We start from the raw sequence: 15,858 nt of genomic DNA on the forward strand, positions 1-15,858 counted from the left end.
GGATGCCTATCATTTGATGTCCGAGTTGGAGTTAAGCAGTTGTCAGAAAATGTCTGAGGAAGAATACGTTTGTGATGGTGGATGGCCCTGGATAGATGCGAATGATAATTCTTGCGAAATTTCATCAGTGAAACCTCTTGCGCATCATCAGTGCCAATTTGCGCCTACGAGTATTGAAATTTTCTGGGTGCAATTACATCAACGAAACCATTGGTTGTTCAAGATGTTCAACGAGACAACCGCTCACGTGCAGTGTAAACCAGACGCTCAGAGGCTGCTGAAGAGGCCATTGCAGGGTATCATGAAGGTGGAGCCCGGATGCGTTCTTCGAATGAAGGGTGGAGTGATACATGCTCCAATTCAATTCACATCAGAAAATAATATGGAGATGAAGTTGAGCTTGTATACCGATGTGGAGAGTATGACCAGATGGAATATGAGCGCATTGGGGCCAATGACCATTGACCACGGAAAAGAGATTGAGCTTTTGAAGAACCAGATCAAGGAACTAAAAAAGGAGAAGTTGCTTATAAGAGGACTAAACTTTCATCATGTCAGCGGTCATTTATCACTATGTATAATATTGACTATTTTGATTATATGTAGTACTATTTACTTATATTTGAAATGTAAATGTAAGCGCAAGCAAAATATCGTTAAGATAGATTTCACTCCTCATCAGCCAACAGAAATGGTATAATATTTAGTTTTTAGGCCCCGGGAAAATGTTCATGGAACAGGCTTTTGTTGATTCTCTAAAAATGTAACCTAAAATAAATCTATGAGCGTCAATGGTATTTTATGATTTGGGATAGCAAACATTGATGCATCGAGCAGATACAGATTGTCAGGGTAATTAAAATTGAGTTGTGATAAGGAAGTAAAAACTGTGTGAATGGAATTTTCCACTCATTTGAAGACCATGATAATGCTATCTAATGTTTGTTTAGGATCGTGGCTTAGGCTGGTTGGTCTGCGGTTGTAGAATATTTGGTTATGTTTCGTGGCGTATTTCGATTGGTCAGTTTAGGTTTAAGATTGAAAGAGAAAGAGCTAGTTTAAGTTATATAGTTGTCTTTTTTTTAATTAGGATAAGAATTATTGTAGTTTATAAATTTTCAATAAATGATCAGTACGAATTTAATACTCAACATCAATAGTTCGGTAACTATAGAGTTTGCAAATCTTTGGCTAGATTCTTTAAAATTAGGAAAAAATTTCGGTGTACAGAGCAACCCTAATCAGTGGGGAACGCGCTAGTTGAAGGATAGGTATCAGGAGAAAAGGAGAGGAGAAGCGTCTATTCCGTCTCTTCATTAAACCGATAGCTTTGTTGCAGGAAGGACTTTGTTTGCTGTAGGAAGGAAACCTTTCGCAAGTGTTAGTGTCCGATGGCAGCGTCGAAGAGGATACCACAGAACCAATCCCTGATGATGGTATAGAAAGTATAAGAATTTGTCAATGTAACAGTGAATCGACTGAAGAACAAGAAGGCAGCAGGAGCCGATAGGTTGCCCGCTGATCTATTTAAGACTCGTCTGGGTGAGAAGAACGCATACCCAACGATTCGAGCTTTACCATACTATGTTTCGTACACAAGAAAGGAGACATTACGGGAAGTGGCCCCTCCCCATCGCATCGCTTTAGATTATCTTGGATGCTATATATATTCGCTATAGCATCCAAGAGAACCTCGAACTTACTATGAGAAAGAATTGGACCCTATCAATGTGGCTTTAGACCTGGTAAGTCCTCATAGACTTCACATTCAGACTGCGTCAAATCCTGCGTTCAAATATATTTCAAGCCATGTCTGAGTTTGGTATCCTTGAAAATTAATTAGACTCTGCAAGATGACCCTTGCTGGTACACATTCCTCAGTAACAAAAGCAAAGAATCTCTCCGAACCATTCAATACCAAACGAGGTTTCAGACAATGACGTAGCTTATAGTGTGCTACCTTTAATATCCTCCTGGAGAGGATTATACGAGATGCAGATGTGAATAGATATGATACACTACTCATAAGAAAACACATGCTACTCGCTTATGCCGACGACATCGATATTAAGGGTCGGTCACTGGAAGTAGTTAATACAGCCTTTGAAAGAATCGAATGAGAATCGGCGAAAGTGTGTCTGGCAATAAATGGAGATAGGACAAAGGGTATGTTATCCACGTCCAAAATGCATTGTACATCTTAGCAGATAAAGGAAATGGAGACCACAACTTTGAGATAGTCAGCAACTTCACCTACTTCGGCACCACCGCAACCGAAAGGAATGACACCAGTTTTGAAATAAAGCGATTCATTCAGAGCAAAAGAAAAGATGTCACAATTCTATAGCGGATTCGCTGATATCATCACCATTAAATTGGCAAGTAGTATAAAATTTAGCTCTGAACAGAAGAATTTAGGTAATTTTTTGATTTTGAAAAATGTGGGGTGGCTCACTCGCTCCTCGAAGAAAAAAGTATCTGTATCTCGGAATATGTACCCATTACGAAGAATTTTAAAGCCTTTCATGAGTGGGCTCAAAAGGGGCTCCAAAGCCCAACAGCTGCGGTGGTAGCATCAGACCGTAGCATTTTGTCCGCCCCTCCCATAGGTGTGGGTGCCTTGGAACCTTTAGTCGAGAGTAATGCTTCAAGCGCACAACCAGTCGTCATACTAACAAATGAGGAAGAGACGGATGAACCAAATGGGTGCACTGTTTGTCCCTAGCCTTAGTTAAGGTGGTGTTTCCGATTCCGATTCTGACAAAGACAGTGTCAATGAGACAGTTATATCAGCTGAATCGAGAGATGAGGACAGCGGGATGACGTCAGAAGTGAGCGATGGCTTTCCTAAGCTCACAAGCACTACGAAGGAGGCATTTAAGTCACCCGGACCTGATGCAATATATCCGGCGTTATTACAAAAGAAGGTCGAATCTCTGGCGCCTCATCTGGCAATTATTTTCACAGCGTGCCTAGGTTTGGCATATACTCCGAAAGCCTAACAGGAGGCAATGGTGGTGTTTACACCCAAGCCCGGCAAGGCAAGTTATGCGACACCAAAGGCCTACTACACGCCTTACGTCTTTGTTACTCAAAACCATGGATCGCATTGTGGATACCACAGCAACAGCATGCCTATCTCAAGGGAAGGCCGGTGGAGACTGCCCTACTCGAGGTTGTGCATAAAATAGAAGAATCCTTCGATGCCAAGATGGTTTGCATTAACATCGGGGGGAAGTTTAACTATGTGCTGATCGACACATTGATCCAATCCTTAGACCAATACCAGGTGAACCGGGTCTTTAGAGACTGCTTAAACAGGTGAATAAATTGCGGATCCCATGACAAAATATAAGGGAGAAAGCGTCTCAGTGCACCCCACAGGGGGGCATTTTATCGCCACTCTTTGGATAACCACCATAAATGACCTATTACGGATGCTGACAGGGATTTGACTGCACTTGACCCAGGGGTCTCAATGTTAACCCAGAGCAGACTGAAATATGTCTGTTCACGAGGGAGACAAAGGTGGGCCAATTTGACGCTCCACGTTTGCTCAACAATACGATTTCGATATCTGACAAGTTCAAATACTTAGGAGTGATCTTGGAGGAGAGAGGGGATAGGCGATGGCAGCAGTTCATACCATCGTGGTATAAACGAGGCGACGATAGGAAACCTGGAAGGAAGGGAAAAGGTTTCCGATCGGATGCCTGAAACGACGCTTGATGTCGAGTGCGAGGCACTGCTGCCAGCGGCACAGTCTTGGACTGACGGAACCCTAGTATTGCACGGATTGATCAAAGCCAGAGGACAGAGTGCGCTAGGGCCCCATTGAAACCCCAAGGACTGAGATATGTTTTAGACCGCCTGACTATAATGCGGTCTTAGAGGCGGAGATCCGTGCGATCATGGAATGCGTTAGGTGGGGTGGAGCTAACGCGAGGACATCGAGGGTGAACATCTTTACAGACAGTAAAATGGCCATACGGGCAATAACAAGCTGGACGGTAAGGTCACGAACAGTCTGGCAGTGTAAGAAGGAAATTATTTCCTTCTCTGAGGATGGCAAAATCCGCATCGTTTGGGTGCGGAGTAAGGGGGAATGAAAGGGCAGATGATTTGGCGGTGAAGGCCAGAGGACTGCCGTCAACAAACTTGGTTGACCAGAAGCCTTTCGGGTCGACGGAGTCCGAGTTATGGGCGTGTGCGACGAAAATTCTAGGACGGTAGAACAACGAAAATTCTATGGGGTGATCCGGATCGTGAGAGAACGAGGCTATTACTGAAAGCAAGTAAGAAGGAGGTCAGTTTAGCTTTGGGTATCATAACATAGGACTACGAGCTCTCTTATGCAAAATTGTGATAGCATGTGGGGAAGATGATGAGTTCCTATGTCATTGCCCGGCTTTCGCGACTAAAAGACACCTGTACTTAGGTGGGGACACAATACCAAACATGAAACAACTTAGGGGAGTGGTATGCAAAACAATTAATGATTTTTAAGTAGCACGGAATTCTTAACTTAGCTTTTTTTTCGATGTTACTTTTTAGTTTTTAAAGCGCACAACTAGCATATTACTGGCTTAGGTGTATGTCCATAGTGGCATGAGGCGGATTAATATCTTTTCAACCGCAACGCAAACCGGGTCGACCAAAAATCAGATGGAAAAAACAATTGGTGAAATAGATGTCGAAACTTGGTGTCAGAGATTTTAGAAAAAGCGCGGAAGATCGATCCACTTGGAAAGCTATTCTATGTTCGGCTAATGGGATAAATGTTCTGTCATAGCCAATTAAAAAATTGCAATATTATGGTCATTTGTGTACTGATCTTTCCAAAATTTGGCACGAAGGATTTTCTAATGATTTGAGATTACTGGTGAATTTAATAATACCGGGGTCATATTTAGATATAGCTTCCATATAAATGTTTCGCCTGATTTTGACTTCTTGAACCTTTGCAAGCGCAGTTGTTATCAACCGATCTTTTGCACAATTTTTTTCATTTACTTTTATTGTGAGTATGAGATTAGTCGGCTATGATTTAGATATTTGTCCGATTTTTACATTTATTGCAGTTATGTGATCATTTGTCCAACGATTCCCACGAAATTTGGTACATAGGATTCTTTGAAATTTACTGAATTTCATAGAAGTCGGCGCAGATTGAGGTAAAGAACGCATATATATGTATGTATGATTTACCTTATTTTCACTTCTAGAGCTTTTCTGCCGCTTTTATTAACCGATTTCACAGTTTTGCAGAATTCTGCTTGCATGGATCCGGTTTTTATAAGGTCGTGTAAATTGCAACCGGTATGCACCAAATTTTGTGAGGTTGATTTTTTAATTATCTACATAAATCTGACTAATTTTATCATAACCGGTTCAGATTTAGATGTTGCTTCCATTATAAATGTGATATGGCCTAATTTATACTTTTAGTGTTGGTGTACGTTATTTTTTTCCTTGGTATTCCCTACTTTCCCTTGTTTTACATTTACAAATATAAGCAGAAAAGGTATAACTTATGTTATTAGTAGAGATCGAATATATATGCACTGTTTGTTTATGGGCCGATTTTGACCAAAATTGTATAAAGGTGTAAGAAAACGAATTTTGTGTGCATATCTGAGATAAGCATTTTTTATGCAAAATGTATAAGCCAAAATATATAAGTTTAGAATCTTAAATAAGTTAACCATTAGGTTTTTACGTTCAGATCAAATAACATAGCCTTCCTATAGTCCTATCTCCAGGTTTAAGGTATAAGGTCAATAAAATTCGCATTTTTACCCGTCTTAACTTAAACTTGACACAGTGTGTTGTGCTAGACTTTTCAATATACGTATTGGATATGTTTCATATCAGGCATTATTTGGATACGGTTCACATATAAACCGATCTCCCAATTCAAATTCTTGGGCCTTCAAAGGGCGCATTTAGAACCCAATTTAACTGAAAATTAGCACAGTGAGTTGCGTTGAGATTCTTGACGTTCATGGCGAATATGGCCAGATCAGTAGATATCTGAATATAATCCCATTTAGACCGATCTTCCGATTTAAGGTCTTAAATCCATAAAAGCCGCATTTGTTGCTTGATTTCGCTATTATTTGAAAGAAGCAGTTATGCTATTTCACCCGCTATCTAAACCGAATATGGTTCATATCGAACCATTTTTAGATACTTTAAGACACATGAACAGAATGCATTGGCATTGCATATTGATATTCAAAGCGGAGCTGCACAGAGATATAATGACCAAAGGAAGATGATAATGAAGACAGATTTTTTCACCTTTTCTATGCAGTTTGTTTCAATTTCGTTATTTTGGTTGCATAGTTACAGCCAAATAAAGCGACCGACTGAGTCCAATAAAACTTGTAACATTTTCTCACTTTTTCTTTGGAAATCTATTTATCTATCTATATCTAAAGGGTGATTTTTTTGAGGTTAGGATTTTCATGCATTAGTATTTGACAGATCTCGTGGGATTTCAGACATGGTGTCAAAGAGAAAGATGCTCAGTATGCTTTGACATTTCATCATGAATATACTTACTAACGAGCAACGCTTGCAAATCATTGAATTTTATTACCAAAATCAGTGTTCGGTTCGAAATGTGTTCATTCACCGTAACGTTGCGTCCAACAGCATCTTTGAAAAAAAACGTTCATGGCGAATATGGCCAGATCAGTAGATATCTGAATATAATCCCATTTAGACCGATCTTCCGATTTAAGGTCTTAAATCCATAAAAGCCTCATTTGTTGCTTGATTTCGCTATTATTTGAAAGAAGCAGTTATGCTATTTCACCCGCTATCTAAACCGAATATGGTTCATATCGAACCATTTTTAGATACTTTAAGACACATGAACAGAATGTATTGGCATTGCATATTGATATTCAAAGCGGAGCTGCACAGAGATATAATGACCAAAGGAAGATGATAATGAAGACAGATTTTTTCACCTTTTCTATGCAGTTTGTTTCAATTTCGTTAATTTGGTTGCATAGTTACAGCCAAATAAAGCGACCGACTGAGTCTATTTATCTATCTATATCTAAAGGGTGATTTTTTTGAGGTTAGGATTTTCATGCATTAGTATTTGACAGATCTCGTGGGATTTCAGACATGGTGTCAAAGAGAAAGATGCTCAGTATGCTTTGACATTTCATCATGAATATACTTACTAACGAGCAACGCTTGCAAATCATTGAATTTTATTACCAAAATCAGTGTTCGGTTCGAAATGTGTTCAAATTTTGACAAATTTTGTTCAGCGATGAGGCTCATTTCTGGTTGAATGGCTACGTAAATAAGCAAAATTGCCGCATTTGGAGTGAAGAGCAACCAGAAGCCGTTCAAGAACTGCCCATGCATCCCGAAAAATGCACTGTTTGGTGTGGTTTGTACGCTGGTGGAATCATTGGACCGTTTTTTTTCAAAGATGCTGTTGGACGCAACGTTACGGTGAATGAACACATTTCGAACCGAACACTGATTTTGGTAATAAAATTCAATGATTTGCAAGCGTTGCTCGTTAGTAAGTCTATTCATGATGAAATGTCAAAGCATACAGAGCATCTTTCTCTTTGACACCATGTCTGAAATCCCACGTGATCTGTCAAATACTAATGCATGAAAATCCTAACCTCAAAAAAATCACCCTTTATATATATAAAATGAATTTGTGTTTGTTTGTTTGTGGGTTTGTAAATTTGTTTGTTCCGTATAGACTCAAGAACGGCTGAACCGATTTCTTTGAAATTTTCACAGATTGTGGGGAGTGGTCCGGAAAGAGCAATAGGCTATATAAGTTTTTGATATTGCAAGGGGGGCGGACTCTCCTACTTACCCCAAAAGAACCACCCAAAACTAAAAGTGGACCGATTGGGACAATATGAGACTTAAATGAAAGGTATTCAAAAGTAGAGTACGATTTCCATATTAAAAATTGAGTTCAAGTAATTGGGGGGCCGCCCCGACCCCAAAACCCCCCAATTTGGTTTATTGGACGATAATGACAATATAGGGCTCGAATGAAAGGTATTCGCGAGAAGATTACGAATATGGTCAGGAAGGAGGTATAGGCTATGTAATTTGTTGATGTTGGAAGGGGGCGAATCCTCCCCCGTTATCACAAAAACACCACCCAAAAGTATCCAAGGGGTAGCCCAAGCCCGAAAACTGCTCCAAATAAACATATTGGACGTATATATCAATGAAAGGTATTCGGGTGTAGACTACGAATATGACATACAAAACGAGGTCCAAGTAATTGATAGTCGCCCCATCCCCGATAAGCTCCCCAAATGGGAATACTACTCAATCATAGCTTGATGAAACTCAAATGATAGGCATTTGAGAGCAGACTACGTATATGACATTAAATGGGGGAATCAAATAATAGATTTTTTTGAGTTGAGTGCGTCATTTAAATTTATGCTCAAGTGGCATGTGGCGCACAACCCTCATATAGACGCCCTCCATCAAACGGCTGTCTACACCAATCATGACAATATGAGGTTAAATTAAAGGTATAAGGTTGTGTACTGCGAATCTGATATCATTATTTTGCTCATATATCACCTCACTCCATAACGGTGATCAATTATAATGACCTAATGGGACACTGTGTGATTTAATTAATGTGTAGGCCGCCATAGCCCCGAAATTATAACATTTAGCGAGAAAGCAGGAGTTACAAAACTTAACGGTAGGGTTGCAACCATTTTTAGCTCACCGATAGACGAGACCAAACGACGTGTTGCTGGGCAACACTTTTTTGTTCAAGAGTTTTACACGGTAAGAATTATCGCCACCGCACCAAATATATAGACTGGCAAATTAGTTTTTTACCACAGAAAATCGGTTAATATGGCAATTTAATATGATTTAAAAACAAGTAAAAAAGCGTTAAGTTCGGCCGGGCCGAACTTTGGATACCCACCGCCTCGGGTATATATGTAAACCACCTTTCATTAAAACTCGGTGAAAATATTATACCTTATGTCCCATAGCAGTTATATCGAAATATGTTCCGATTTGCACCAAATACTAATAAATACAAGTCATTCAAATGTACATAACAAAAAAGAGATCTTTTTAGAAGCTATATCTAAAAATAAACCGATCTGAACCATATACGACATGGATGTCGAAAAGCCGAACATAAGTCACTGTGTCAAATTTCATTGAAATCGGATTATAAATGCGCCTTTTATGGGGCCAAGACTTTAAATCGAGATATCGGTCTACATGGCAGCTATATCCAAATCTGGACCGATTTGGGCCAAGTTGCAGAAAAATGTCGAAGAGCCTAACACAAAGCACTGTCCCAAATTTCGGCGAAATCGGACCTAAATGCGCCGTTTATGGATCCAAAACCTAAAATCCAGAGATCAATTTATTTGACAGCTACATTCAAATCTGGACCGATCTGTGCGAAATTGCAGAAGTATGTCAAGTGGCTTAACTTAACTCACTGTCCTAAATTTCGGGGCCATTGGACAATAAATGCGCATTTTATGGGCCTAAGACCTTAAATCGGAGGATCGGTCTATATGGCAGCTATATCCAAATCTGGACCGATCTGAGCCAAATTGGCGAAGTATTTTGAAGGGCCTTACACAGGTCCCTGTCCCAAATTTCAGCAAAATCGATTAATAAATGTGGCTTTTATGGGCCTAAGACCCTACATCGGCGGATCAGTCTATATGGTGGATATATCAAGATATAGTCCGATATAGCCCATCTACGAACTGAACCTGCTACTGGACAAAAAAAAGAATCTGTGCAAAGTTTCAGCTCAATATCTCTATTTTAAAGATTGTAGCGTGATTTCAACAGACAGATAAACAAACGGACAGACATGTTTAGATCGTCTTAGATTTTTACGTTGATCAAGAATAGGGTCGGAAATGGATATTTTGATATGTTGCAAACGGAATGACAAAATGAATATACCCGCATCCTTCGGTGATGGGTATAAAAACAGACTAAATGATGACTTTAATAGGTAGTCGTACCATATGATCAACTCTAAGCGAGTAGCACTAACATTTAAATTAGCGTCATCTGGCAGTCTTCAACTGAAATTGTTTGATCCAATTGAAACATGAACAGAGAGAGGGCAGAGTGGCACAAATTAATCATCAGCATGTATCTTTGTTGTGACAAACTATCGGTCCTTTGAATAAAAAACAAGTAAAAGCGTGCTAAGTTCGATCGGGCCGAATCTTACATACGCTCCACCATGGATCGCATTTATCGAGTTCTTTTCTCCGCATCTCTTCTTAGGTAAAAAAGGATATAAGAAAAGATTTGCTCTGCTATTAGAGCGATATCAAGATATGGTCCGGTTTGGATCACAATTAAACTATATGTTGGAGACCTGTGTAATATGTCAGCCAATTCGAATAAGAATTGCGCCCTTTGGGGGCTCAAGAATAAAATAGAGAGATCGATTTATATGGGAGCTGTATCGGGCTATAGACCGATTCAGACCATAATAAACACGTATGTTGATGGTCATGAGAGGATCCGTCGTACAAAATTTCAGGCATCGGATAATAATTGCGACCTCTAGAAACTCAAGAAGTCAAGTCCCCAGATCTGTCTATATGACAGCTATATCAGGTTATGAACCGATTTGAATCATACTTGGCACAGTTGTTGGATATCACAACAAAATACTTCGTGCAAAAATTCATTGAAATCGGAAAAGAATTGCGCCCTCTATAGACTCAAGAAGTCAAGACCCAAGATCGGTTTATATGGCAGCTATATCAAAACATGGACATTTACAATACCAACCAATCTACACTAATAAGAAGTATTTGTGCAAAATTTCAAGCGGGTAGCTTTACTCCTTCGGAAGTTATCGTGCTTTCGACAGACAGACAGACGGACGGACGGACATGGCTAGATCGACATAAAATGTCGCGACGATCAAGAATATATGTACTTTATGGGGTCTCAGACGAATATTTCGAGTAGTTTCAAACAGAATGACGAAATTAGGATGGGGGTATCATCCTATGGTAGAGGGTATAAAAATAAAATATAGGAGTATAGGAAGGACCTAAAAGCAAAAAATTCGGTATCGAATTCTGGGGTGGGATGCCTAGGAGAGCCGCCCGCCCCCAAAACCCGGCAAAATAATTTATAGACCAACCACTACAATATGGGACTCAAATTAAACCGTGGGATAGAGGCATTCTTCCGCCACAATACATACGATATTGCATGAACATCTTGCGGTAAAAAAGGTTTGTTCTCGTTAAATTCTACACAATTTTACAATCGTTCATGACGATTAGTGCAACAAAAAAAAAAAAAATCACGGATCTATGGGTCTTCAAAGACGAGCCAAATCCAACGAAAGTTTTTAGTGGAGATGCACTTCGAAGCAAACGGCGGCTGTTCCGCTCGAACAACGTAAGACGGTCAAGTCTTCAAAGAAGTTCGAAAATATAATAAAAGAAAACGAATCATTGTTCACTATGACAATGAGAGCCCTCACACATCAGCTCAAATCGGAGCATTTTTGACCGGCCAAAACCTCAACGTTAGAGAAAAAATTTAAATAAAAATAATAAAAACTAGAATTAAAAGAAATTTCATTTCGAAATTTTTGTTAAATGTTTGTATTTCGAAAAAATTTTTTATTAATTTTTTTTTTTTTGGTTATTTTATGAAAAAATAACACTGCGATTCGGTCTATAAAGAAATTTTTTTTTAATTTTGTGTTTAAAAATGTAAAAAAAAAATTAATTAAATATTTGTCCACAGAAAATCTCATTGAAATTTAATCTTAGAACTAATTTCATTAAAATGTTTCTTTGAAGTTTTATCTTTACATAGAAAACAATTCATTTTGTTTTTGGAATTGTGTACACATTAGACCAATGGGTTTCATGTTTGTTTTTATTTAGAATAGAAAAGCAAAATAAAAAGACTTTAAAAAAGTTTAGACAAAATATAGTGTCGCAAAATGCATTGAACAGTCACAAACATTCACTGAAATTTAGAAAACGTGACGCTGAAATTCTTTCTTTAGAGAAAATTTCATTAAAATTTGTTTAGAAAAAAATGTCATTGATATTTTGTTTTTTGTAAGAATTTTATTACAATATTGTCTTTAATAATAAGTTTATTTCACATATTTTTTCTTTATACAAAATAATTTTGAGGGGGGAGGGAGGGCTACGTCCCTGTTTTCTTGGTCGTCATGACATCTTAAGTCGATCTAACCGTGTCTGTCCATCCACATCCAGACGGACGGTCTGTTTGTTTAAACCACGACAGCGTTAAAACGAATAAAGCAATTCGCTTGAAATTTTGCAGTAATACTTCCTATAAATATGGATTGTTAAGGATTTAATATGAGCTACGTCGGCCATATAAACCAATTACTCGATTCTACTTCTTCAGCCCCTAGAGGGCGCAGTTCTTGCCCGATTTGGCTGAAATTGAGTAATGCTCCCTCCTGTGATCTCCAACATCCTTGCTATGTATGATTCGTACCGGACCTGATTAACCTCATTAAGCTCCCATATAATCCGATTCTTATCCGATTTGGCTGATATATTGCATAACGGTCTCTATTATGACCTCCAAAATTCTTGTTGAGATGTATACTGAATACTGAATTTCCCATGTATATTCTATTAAGGAACAAGGAATACTTCTCTCGTATTAATGAGTGCAATTCGATAAAAGTTTAAGCTCAATGTTAAGAACCCCCTTTTTTGTGCCGAACGGTGTACCGCATAGCGACACCACTTGTAGAGAAGTTTTAACATGGCAGGATACCTCAAAAATGTAGCCAGTAATAGTAAGGTGTTACCAGTCGTTGACATTTATTCTGATGTTCACGTAGGGATTTTACCCAAGCGTTTGGCGTCATAGGTGGACATGCTAACCTCTGCGCCACGGAGGCCTCCACCTCACCTTACATACATATTGCAAAGCTCAGTCGATTGCTGTTTTTAAACTCGGGAAGTCACCATTTTTAAAGTAGGCGTTAAGTCGAACGGACGTGTTTTCATTTCGCTCCTCAAAGAAAAATATCCGTTTCTCGGAATAGGTACTACCTATTACGAAAACATTTTAAAGCCTTTTTGGAGGAGGTTCAAAATTAACTCCAAAGACGCAACAGCAGCGGTGGTGGCGTCAGACCGCAGCATGTTGTCATCCCCTCCTATAGATGTGAGTTCCTTGGACCTCTAGTCGAGAGTAATGCTTCGAGCGCCCAACTGGTCGTCGGACTAATTAATGAGAAAGAGACGGATAAACGAGAGGGATGCATAGTTCGACCCCAGCTATTAAGTAAAGGTGGCGTTTCCAACTCGGATTCAGACAGCGACCGTGTCAATGAAACAGCCATCGCAGCCGAATAGAGAGATGAAGGCAACGGGATGACGGCAGAAATGAGCGATGGTTTTGCTAAGCTCACAAGCAGGCTGGGAAAGCGATCCGGGGCACAATCAGGCAAAATTGCAGGATGCTGAAAGGGATAGAACTGACATTCCATGCACTTCCACGGAAGCTGGAAAGAGAGAAACAGATCTCCCGAAGAGCATAACACTGCTAAAATGTTGAAGAAGAAAAATAGTTCCCCGCTTTCAAGAACTCTGGGAAGACCAAGCAAGCCCCCCGTAATGGAGAGACCAGACAGTGTCCTGAGGAGCGATAAAAAGTCGTAGCAGGATCGAAAGAAGCACGCGCGGCCCCTGAGTCTTTTGGGGGACCATAACTTCTAAAAGGATATCACAGTCATTACGGAAGGAGAAGTTGGTCGCTGAGTAAGGTAAGCGGCCGCCCTCTTACGCTGAAGTGGCAAGTAAGCACAACAGAGATGAGCTGACTTATGCAGTCATCGATATCGGCTGTGCATCCGGTAGGATTCCACAAGATCGTCGGTCTCAGGTGAGGCATTTGGTAAACGATCGGGTTATCAAACATGAATTGAACTCTGCAGAGGATCCACCCATACTAGTTATGAGCTGTGAGTACTTTGAGTCAGTGGAATGTATTGATACCGTCAAAAAGTTCGTTGGAGAAAATCAGCAAGGGCAAGATTCATATTGCCTTAATTCAGGAGCCATGGACGACCCAGAACATAGTTTCTGGACTGAACCATATCAACTACCAATTATTCTATGCTAACACTGGTACTCCTGCGGTATTTATCACAAAAATTTAAATTATGTATTTTCCACAGATGCGGAGCATCACTCTATCTGTCTTTCGACTCTCCGACACCGCCACCCACGTCGGAGCTGTAACGGTTGGTGAGAAAAGCGACAGGATGTGAGGTACTAATAAGTTGCAATGCGAACTCTTACCACATTTCGTGGCGTAGTATCAACATTAATGTGTGTAAAAAGTGGGGCCAAGCCCTGGCAGAATTCTTGAATACTAACGACCTAATAACACATAATAGGATTAGGGGGGAGGTTTTAGATGTGACAATATAGTCGATTGGAGGGTCTCCATGGAGCATTTCTTCTCAGACCATTGCTACATTAGGTTAGAATAGCTCGTCCAGCGCCGAATCCGATAAGCTTCCATAATAAGTTGAAAACCAACTGGCCAAAATTCCGAAGACGACTGAGAAGAAGACTTGGGCAAGATAATTTACATTGTCCAAGTATATTGATGTCTACAGGATTACGACTGCACGGGGAAGGAAATCAGCCCAAGAAATACCTTGGATGACCGGGGATTGGGATGTGTATTACACACGGCTCAAGGAATACAATACGAAACTGACCACCTTTAAGATGAAAAAGTTTCTCTCAAAAACCTATGTCGAAACTGAAACTTTTGTAGACGACATGGGAGTGAGAGCAGAGACGACGGAGGACATGTTGAGGCTTTTGATGAAAACCCATTTTCCACAGGATACAAAGGGTCTCACGGAGACTCCGGAATCTTGGAATAATGATGTTGATCGAAGGTTTAAAATAGCCTTAGCCATATGCTAAGGAACAGGTGGATAAATTGCTGGTCCCATGACATAAATATAAGGGAGAAAGTGGCACAAGGCACGCCACAGTGGGGCATTTTATCGCCACTCCTTTGGGTGACCACCATAAGTAACCGATTATGGATGCTGGCCGAGGAGGAATTTGAACCCGTATGCTATGCAGACGATGTTATAAAACTTCTTAGGTTTAAAAATCCGAACCAGCTATGCAGAAGGGCCGAAAGGGTCTTGCATATCGCATATGACTGAACTAGACCCAGAGGTCTCAATGTTAACCCAGACAAGACAGGAATATGCCTGTTCACGAGGAAGACTAAGGTGGGCCAATTTAATGCACCACGTTTCCTCAATAGAACGATTTCGATATCTGACAAGGTCAAATACTTAGGAGTGATCTTGGATAGGAAACTTAATTGGAAGTGTCACATTCAGGAGCGTACTGAAAAGGCTCAGAGATGTTGGACATTATGTAGATGGGCCGTAGGCTCGAAATGGGTCTGAATCCGAGGATAGTCCACTGTACTTACTAACGCCTCAGTAGTTTGGTAGACTGATATGAAGAAAAAGTGCAACGCTAGGACTATACAGCAAGTTCAGATAACATGTTGTTTTGGCATAGGCGGAGCGATGAGGACCACGCCCACACTGGAGACAATCCTAGATATCCGACCCATTGACATACAGATTAAATGTGAGGCAGCCACTGCGGCAAAGACACTTAAGGTGATGGGAGAATGGATTGTGGATGAGAGCTGCTCATACCATCGCGGTATAATTGAGGCGACGATAGAAAACCTGGTAGGAAGGGATGGGGTTTCCGATCGGATGCCTGAGATGACACTTGAGGTCTA

This window comes from Stomoxys calcitrans, chromosome 2 (genome assembly GCF_963082655.1).
Source record: "Stomoxys calcitrans chromosome 2, idStoCalc2.1, whole genome shotgun sequence".
Taxonomy (NCBI): Eukaryota; Metazoa; Arthropoda; class Insecta; order Diptera; family Muscidae; genus Stomoxys; species Stomoxys calcitrans.